This window comes from Cynara cardunculus (genome assembly GCF_001531365.2).
Source record: "Cynara cardunculus var. scolymus isolate 2C chromosome LG 2, CcrdV1, whole genome shotgun sequence".
NCBI classification, from domain to species: Eukaryota; Viridiplantae; Streptophyta; class Magnoliopsida; order Asterales; family Asteraceae; genus Cynara; species Cynara cardunculus.
In genome coordinates this window covers 38,487,971-38,496,243 of record NC_037529.1, presented here as the reverse complement: position 1 = coordinate 38,496,243, position 8,273 = coordinate 38,487,971, and the positions used below count along the sequence as shown (strand labels likewise).

Below are 8,273 nucleotides of genomic sequence, written 5' to 3'. Positions count from 1 at the left end.
CAGAACAATTACTTCCTTAACCATGAAGTGACATTTCTCCCAGTTGAGGACCAAATCAGTTTCCTCACACCTCTCAAGACTCTTTTTTAAATTGTCCAAACAGTTGTCAAAAGATGAACCATATACAGAAAAATCAATCATAAAGATTTCAATGGATTTTTCAAGCATATCAAAAAATATGGATATCATACACCTCTGAAAGGTGGCAGGAGCATTGCACAGTCCAAATGGCATTCTTCTGAAAGCAAAGGTGCCATAAGGACATGTGAAGGTGGTTTTTTCCTGGTCCTCGGGAGAAATAGCTATCTGATTGTAACTTGAATAGCCATCTAAGAAACAGTAGTACTCTTTGCCGGCTAATCTGTCCAACATTTGATCAATGAAAGGTAGTGGAAAATGGTCCTTGTGAGTAGCCTTGTTTAGCCTCCTATAGTCCATGCATATTCTCCAACTGGAGACAACTCTGGTAGTGATAAGTACATTTTTCTCATTTGTGATGACTGTGAACCCTCCTTTCTTTGGAACACACTGGACCGGGCTAACCCTACTGGCTATCGGGAATAAAATTCCTGCACCTAACCATTTCAAAATCTCCTTTTTTACTATCTCTTTCACGACATGATTCAGCCTTCTTTGAGGTTCTATGGATGTGAAATTTTTGTCCTCTAAGATGATCTTATGTTGACAAATTGAGGGACTAATCTCTTTAAGGTCAGCAATGGTCCATCCTAAAGCCTTTTTGTGCATTTTCAACATATCCACTAGTTTCTTCTCTTGATCCAAAAGTTCAAAAGCTGACACCTCTTCTGGCACAAAATCATTTCCTATTGCCTCTACTTCCTCAACAATCTCTTCTTCTAATTCCTCTACACTCTCATCTTCCAACTTAAGGTTTTCCCTGAATTCCTTCCTCAACAACATCTTCTTCTATTTCAGCTATGCCTGAACATTTTTCCAGATAATCAGGGTACTTTAAGGAGTTGAAGACATTAAATGTGACCTTTTGGTCCTGAAGCCTCATGGTCAACTCTCCTTTTTGGACATCTATCAAAGTTCTTCCGGTGGCTAAGAAAGGTCTTCCTAAAATAATCGAAATGTCCTTATCAGCCTCAAAATCTAATATGATAAAATCTGCCTAAAATATGAACTTATCAACCTATACCAACACATCTTCTATCTTTCCCTTAAGGTATGCAATAGGCTCATTTGCTAGCTGGAGTGTAACTGTGGTGGGTCTAGCTTCTCCTATGCCTAAGGTGTTAAAGACAGACAAAGGCATGAGGTTAATACTAGCTCCTAAGTCACATACGGCTATCCCTATCTCATTCCTTCCTATTGAACAAGGAATGGTAAAACTCCCTGGACCTTTAAGCTTATGGGGTATGCTATTGGTCAAAAGCGCACTACATCCTTTGGTAAGTGCTACAGTCTCATACTCAGTCAACTTCTTCTTTTTTCTTAAGATATCCTTCAGAAACTTAGCATAACTAGACATTTGCTCAATTTCCTCAACAAGGGCTATGTTGATGTGCAATTCTTTAAACACATCCAAGAATTTCTTAAAATGCAATTCCTCTTTCTGATTCCTCAACCCTTGGGGGTAAGGAACATAAGGAGGGATTGGTTTTATCACATTCTTACTTGGAGGTGTTGAGCAAGATGGGTCTTGAATGCCCTAAGTCTTTATGGTGCTCTTTGGTGGTTCTGGTGGAATCTTAGTGTCAAGCTTTGGGGTCTTTACAACCTCAGTCCCTTCTGAATTTTTTAGAGTCCTCTGGAAAAAGTAAATGGAAGTCTGATCTAGGGGGAACAAGAGTGGTGGACTCAGATGTTTGCTTTTCTAGAGGTGGGACCGGTCCTTCTTCGAGAGGGACCGATACCGGATCACTAGTTTCTGACAGTCTTGGCGTACTTTCTTTATGCACCTTTTCCGTCAACTCTTTTCCACTCCTAAGAGTTACTACTTTCACATGCTCCTTTCCTAGATCTCTAGAGACTTCTGTATTACTGGGCAAGGTCCCAAGGGCTCGACTACTCTGGTTAAGTGCAAGTTGACTAACTTGAGTCTCTAAATTCCTGATGGCACCACTTTGTTGATTTACCAAAGATTGATTTTGGGCTTGAGCATGTGCTAAAAGCCCCTTGATCATTGCTTCCAAAGAAGATGATGATTCTGCCTGTGGAGGAGGTTTGGTCTGAAAATGTGGTTGAGAATTCTAAAAACATTGTTGGTGGTTCTAAGAGTTAGAACTATTTGCATGATGCTGTGGTTGGAAATTAGAAGTTTCTTGTTGTTTATGGACTCATGGATTAAGACTGGGACTGTTCCAAGAAAAGTTCGGGTGCTGTCTCCAACTGGCATTATATGAGTTAGAGTAGGGATTAGATCTGTTTTGAACATAATTTACTGATTCAGAATTATGAGTACAATGTTCATATGAATGATCCCCACCGCAGCACACACATTGCACATATAGGATTATTGGAACAGATGTGTTAGCAGCTTGCTGTACTCCCTGACCAGAAGTTAAAATTTTCAATAAATTGGTCATGGAGGTAAGCTGAGTTGTTAATGTAGTATATGCATCCACCTCATGTATTCCAGCAGTCTTTTTCTGTGGCAGGGCACGTGGGTCAGCCCAATCCCCATTGTTTGCTTATATCTTTTCTACGATCTCATATCCCTCATTATAGGTAATGGCTATAAAGGCTCCGCCTGCAGTCGCGTCGAGCATTTGTTTTCCCATGTTCTTTCAAAAAACGAATCGATCTGATATTGTAAAATGTCTCAAGTTGAATGCAGTACTGAATGTCATGGTGTGGGCATTTCCTCAACAGCTCTTTAAAACTTTCCCACGCGTCAGGAACAACTTCATCATCCAGTTGTTTAAAAAGACAGATTTCATTTCTGGACTTAGCGTTCCTTGTTGGTGGAAAATATTTTTGCAAAAATTTGTCCGCCATGTTACTCCAAGAAGACGACACTGATCCCGGTGTTAAAGAATTAAACCATGCTTTTGCCCGATCCCTCAATGAAAACGGAAATAAAGTAAGCCTGAGAGTGTCATTAGACACTCCTGGGATCAGGAAGGCATCTGTGATTTCCACAAAAGACTTTAAGTGAGAATGTGGGTCTTCTGAGGGCAGTCCAGCAAATTGGCCATTAGTTTGCAACATCTGAAACATTATCGGTTGTAGTTCGAAATGGAGAGCGGTCATATGTGGTCTAACTATCCCAGAATTTAATTGCTCAAAATCCGGGATAGCATAATTCATGATCCTTCCATTTTTGGAATTTTCCAGATTAATGATGTTTGGAGTCTGTGCCCTTTGTTGCTCATTATGGTCTGATTCTGTGTCCAAATTATTGTCATTATCATTATGTGGGTGTCCTTGTTGAAAATTCGGGAACGATGGTATTTGCTCAAAAACTGGCGTTTCGTTTTCCAAATGTGGTATTTCCGGAATGATGGGAGCAGGTAACTCCATGTTGGGAGGGAGTAGAGCCTGAAATGCTATTTCAGCCTTCCTTCTATGGCGAAACGTTCTCTCAATATCTGGATCAATTTCGAAAAATTCCCCACGATGTGTTCTTGGCATACACCACTTTCAAGATGATCAAAACGGGTACTAGAAAAATCAAATCTTTTACTTTACTCAAAAGAAAACTTTTAGCTTGCCAATCCCCAGTAGCGGCGCCAAAAACTTGGTCGGGCTATTACTAACACCTTTAGACTAATAAAATTGGGCCACAAAGCAAGTATACAATACGACTCAATGTTGTCTTTCCAAGTAATAAAGTGGTACAAGTACCGGATTATTGTTCACGAAGATTGTAGCAAAAGTTTAATAAGAGTCCAATAAAAGAAAAGATTTCAGATGACGAAAATGAAGACTTCAGGTTGATTCTGAGTTAACACATATAATATAACATAATAATAAAGGTAGAACGGGTGTAAGACTTGGGGTGAAACGTAAACACAAAATCCATTAGACAAAGCTATAGAAGAACTAGTTCCACCATCTATCTTGAGGTATTCCTCTCGGACTTCACCTTTGCACTATATTATAGCTTAGCACCCATATCTCTATGTAGTGTTCAGACCAGGGATAGTAGCAAAAAGGTGTCTTCAAGATATATGGCTAAACAAATCTCTTTGTTAAAAATCMCTCTTTCGAGCCGATTCCCATATCATTCAAGTTGGCGTGTTCAGGATAGTTCATCTCTGATTCTATCACGCTTTGACGCTTTTAGAGAGTGACCAACCCGTCGGGAGTTAAGTTTAAAAATATAAATGACAAGTCTCCTTGTCAGTAACTTTCTCAAGTCTACCTCTTATATCATTCAAGCTGACATGCTTATCAATTGCTTATCTCTAAGTCCATGGCACTTTAACACTTTCAAAGTGATCAACTCATCAAGAAGTGTGCTTGGTTTTATAAAACTTGAATGAAATAGTGGAACATTGTTATTGCGAAACAACGTCCACTTTCATTCGGTTTAACATTTCACCCTTTACGCTACACCCGAGCTAATGAAATTGGCTACTTATTACCAAAAGTAAATGACATAAATAAATGACATAAAATAAAGAGTTGAATGTAAATAACTTAATGTAATTGACTGGATATAAATGACAGAAAGTAAAGACGGAAAGTAAATGACGATAAAAGTAAATAAATAAAAGACTGATAATGCTACAACACCTCAAGACGAAGAACAATATTTAAATAAAAACTTAAAAGTTTGCATAAATATAAAACTAAGAAACTTGAGAGAGTTTTCGGAACCAAAGATAAAGATCAGATGGTTCAAGGATGATCTCAAAAGAGGCACCCAAGGCTCTCTTTTATACCCACAATTTCAACTAAAGACAAAAACATGAAAAGGGGTGAAGGTACACATGAAGGGACTAGGAAAAGAGGCATCATCTCCATCACAAAAGGTCATCCCAAAAAGTCTTCTCAAACTCTTTTCACCTGCTGTTTGGGGTCCAAAACGACGGTTCCTTCAGCTAAGACTTCTTTCTTGACAATGGTTGAACTATTAAGCACTTCTCCAAAAAGTCAAACCGGATCAGGTCAATGCTGCTGGAATGCTGCAGCATCATAGTGCAGTATTTGTGAGTCAAAAATTGTCATCTACCCCCAAGTTGTTGTAAAACAAATCCATCACCACATTTAGCTCCAAACATAATAAATGGAAAATAAGGAAGTAAAAATGACTCAAGGTTGGGATAAATTAGGAAAATCTACCTGTTAAACAAAGGAAATGGGTACTTTAAGCATGCAATAAACCATGCTTATCAGCAGTTTCATTGGAGAGAGAGAACAAAGAATTGAGAGATAGAATTTCTGAGTTGGAAAGGAGTGTAAAGGACTACAATGATAAATACTTTAATATGTTTGATGAGAATTTTGCTGATAAGGATTTTATCAAGGATCTGCAAAGAGAAAATAAAACCTTGAGAGAAAATTCTGAAAAAGATTTATCAGTTAAGGCTAGTGAATTTGAGAGAATTTTGGACACAGTGAGGAAAGAATGTGAAGAAGAATTGAAGACTTGGAGTAATGCTAATAAGGAATTGTTCAATAAACTTCAAGATCCGCAAACTGAGAAAGATAATACAGATATTGAGGACTTAACTGGAAAACTTGATAAATCCGAGAGTGATTTGTGTGAGGTAAGGAAGTTACTGGAGTTTGAGAAGGAAAAAGTTTTGAAAACTGAGAAGATTTTGAATGTTGAAAGGAATGAATTGAGAAAGAGAAGAAAAGATTTTCCGATACAGAGAAAAGATTCGGTGCTGAACGAATATCTTATGAAGATAAGATAAACTCTCTCGACCTGAACTCTAAATTGCTTTTAAAGCAAATATCAGATTTTGAGCAGCTGATAATCTTGGAACGTGCGAAGAATGATAAAGAGAAGAAAGACATCAAAGAAGAGTGTCAGAGCCAAACTCAGAAATTGTTTGACAACATTGCTCTAAAGCAGAAGGCTTTAGATGAAGAGAAGAAGCAATTTGCTCTTGAGAAGCAATTTACCTTACACACTGTTCTTTCAACTCATCGTATTTATTTCCAATGGTGCTAACTATGTCTGGGACCCTTAATGTGCAATAAAACAGTTTAAGTCTAGGTATCATGCGGTGGAATACCTAAATCTCTTAAACTCAGGCTCTGATACCACTTTCTGTAACACCCCATTCCACAGATTGCATGTAACATATGATTTATATATAATTAAATACATGTTTATACACTACATTGGTCCCGTAGTACAAGAATTTACTAGTAAATTATGTAGGATTCAAAATTTCCAAATACAATTCTTGTACTAAACCAGATCATCTATCAAAACTATACATATATCCAGAAAATCTTCTTGCAGATAATCACATAGGAAAAATATTACATTTTTCCCTTCCCCTTACCATCGGCACTTCCTGCAATACATAATTAAAATCACAAAACGAGGGTTAGACCAAAAGGTCTAGTGAGTTACCCTATTTATGATATTGCAGAGTGAAAATCACCAAAATATTTAGGTAAAACAACTTTACATATATAACACAATATATGAATAAGTAAAACGTAATATCAATACCTTTCACTTTTCAAGCCAAACCTGTTATCCCTTCTTCAATAACATTCAAACTATGATTTCCAATAAGAATCTTGATCATAAACCTTTAAATCACAAAGAAATAAAGATTCCAGACCACGATAATATTAAGGGATATAATAGTAAAAGTTATATTACATAACTCACATATACAAATGTCACCTTTATATCCAAATGTACACTTCTCCTTGATATGCCACCCTTATCCCATGGTGCACCTCTTCTTGATATGCCACCCTTATCCCATGGTACACCTCTCCTTGATATGCCACCCTTATTTCCTCATCAAAATATTTCATAAAACAATTTCATATAGAATAGACCGTAGTCAATGGAATTATCAGTTCAAATTTATAAAAATCATCATTTGACTAGTCAACCCATAATCCGGTCAACCTTGTCCGGATAACAAATCCGGAGAACACTTCTCAAAGCTTGTCCGATTTAAAACTTAGAATTAATTCCAACACTTTTGTCCGGATTATGAATCCGGACAACACTATGCCTTGTTGCCCGATTTAGAGTAAACCGGCCACCTTTTTATCGTATTCATACTTCTCCGGTTTAAAATTCATAAATTGCTCAATCATTTAAACCGGTTAAGACATGTCCGGTTTACTATCTAATCCGCTTGACTCTTATCCGGTTTAAGGCTACATCGTTCATGCCTTAAGGGGTTTAGCCTTAAACCGCCCAAGCCTTGTTCGATTAAACCTTAAATCGCTCACCCTTCATCCGGTTTAATATATAACTTGCTTAATACATATTCGGATTAAATTAAAACATGTATAAAACCTTTTAAAACATAATTTCAAGATGCAAACGGAATAATTCAAAACATTTTAACCACTCGCCTTGAAAGTCTTTTGAATCAGTCTTTGAAAACTTTAGATTATAATGCGGTCAACACTTCCTCTTAAATCGCACATTCACTTTCTAAAAAAAAATAGCCAGAAAAAGGTTTTGAGGGTTTCAACCCTTCTTTTATGCCCTTCCCCACCAGAAAAAGCGGTCAAACACCACCCCATGCATTCTTATATCATGCATGTGTGCACATTTATATAAATATATACTCTCATGCACATATACTCATACATGTATGCATATTACACCCATATATATATATATATATATTTATATCATACATACATGTGTATTCACATATACACATAATCTCATCCATGCATCTATATTATGCGTATTTTCACATTATACACATAATTCACATACCCACATGATCAAATGTACAAATTTATCATACTGTCACATAATCATATATAATATATAATCACATATTTATTACCTCAGGTGACAACCAGGATCCGATTATCACATCATAAAACAATTCCATATAGAATAGACCACAATCAATGGAATTATTATCTGTTCCATAATTATTTCTTTTCAAAATTCTACATTTATATATATAAAAACAAATATATATAAACCAAGCACAAGTTGATATGCAAATCTGGTCTACATAGACTTGACAGGACTTTATCTCTGATCAAGTCTTGGCCGATTTACTGAATCCGGACAACAAAATCCCCCAAGGCTTGTCCGATTTAGCACTTAGAATTATATCCAACAGTTTTATCCGGTTAACAAATCCGGACAACACTGCATCCTCCTTTGACCGATTTAA

The 8,273-nt window shown here is 36.8% G+C and overlaps 1 non-coding gene across 1 annotated transcript; it reads left to right on the top strand.

Annotated features, from left to right (window-relative positions):
* The first annotated feature begins 2,809 nt into the window (after positions 1-2,809).
* LOC112508358 lies at positions 2,810-2,916 on the top strand. The gene has a single exon (XR_003068731.1). It is a non-coding gene; the product is annotated as a small nucleolar RNA R71 (small nucleolar RNA).
* The last annotated feature ends 5,357 nt before the right edge of the window (positions 2,917-8,273 follow it).